The following is a 434-nucleotide window of genomic DNA, read 5'->3' as shown; positions in this document are numbered from 1 at the left end:
TTGGAGCACCCTGCTCTATTGGAGAGTGTCCCTGCCCATGGCAGCGGCGTTGGAACTAGATGGTCTTTAAGGTCCCTTCCAAACCATTCTATGATTTCCCATTGCCAGCCTGACTATTATAACACTGCTTCTTTTCATACCCCCTTCGCTTCTTCCTTGCTTTCCATCCCTCCTTGATCTCTCTAGTTCCTTCTCGAAAATAATTCCAGCTCACAGTCACTGTGGTCTTTCCCCCAACCTTTCACCCTCCATTAAAAATAGTGAAAATATCAAGAGTGCAACATCAGTGCTGACACCCAGATGTCATCATTTCACCACATTCAGATAAAAGGTGATAGAAAGACAAGGTGGGTTCAATTCACTCAAGGCCAGAACACCCTTTCTCTGCAGGGCTCCCTTACCTCTAGGCATATTCTGCAAAGAAAAAGATGTGG

The 434-nt window shown here is 45.6% G+C and overlaps 1 protein-coding gene across 1 annotated transcript in view; it reads right to left on the bottom strand.

Moving 5' to 3' along the window:
* KIF21A (kinesin family member 21A) overlaps positions 1–434 on the bottom strand; it is a gene marked incomplete at its 5' end in the record, with an annotated part of 59,719 nt that overhangs the window by 17,495 nt on the left and 41,790 nt on the right. The window lies entirely within an intron of this gene.

Source organism: Eurypyga helias, unplaced genomic scaffold (genome assembly GCF_000690775.1).
Source record: "Eurypyga helias isolate BGI_N326 unplaced genomic scaffold, ASM69077v1 scaffold8564, whole genome shotgun sequence".
NCBI classification, from domain to species: Eukaryota; Metazoa; Chordata; class Aves; order Eurypygiformes; family Eurypygidae; genus Eurypyga; species Eurypyga helias.
Note: the sequence above shows the minus strand (reverse complement) of the source record. Positions and strands in the feature narration are given on the sequence as shown.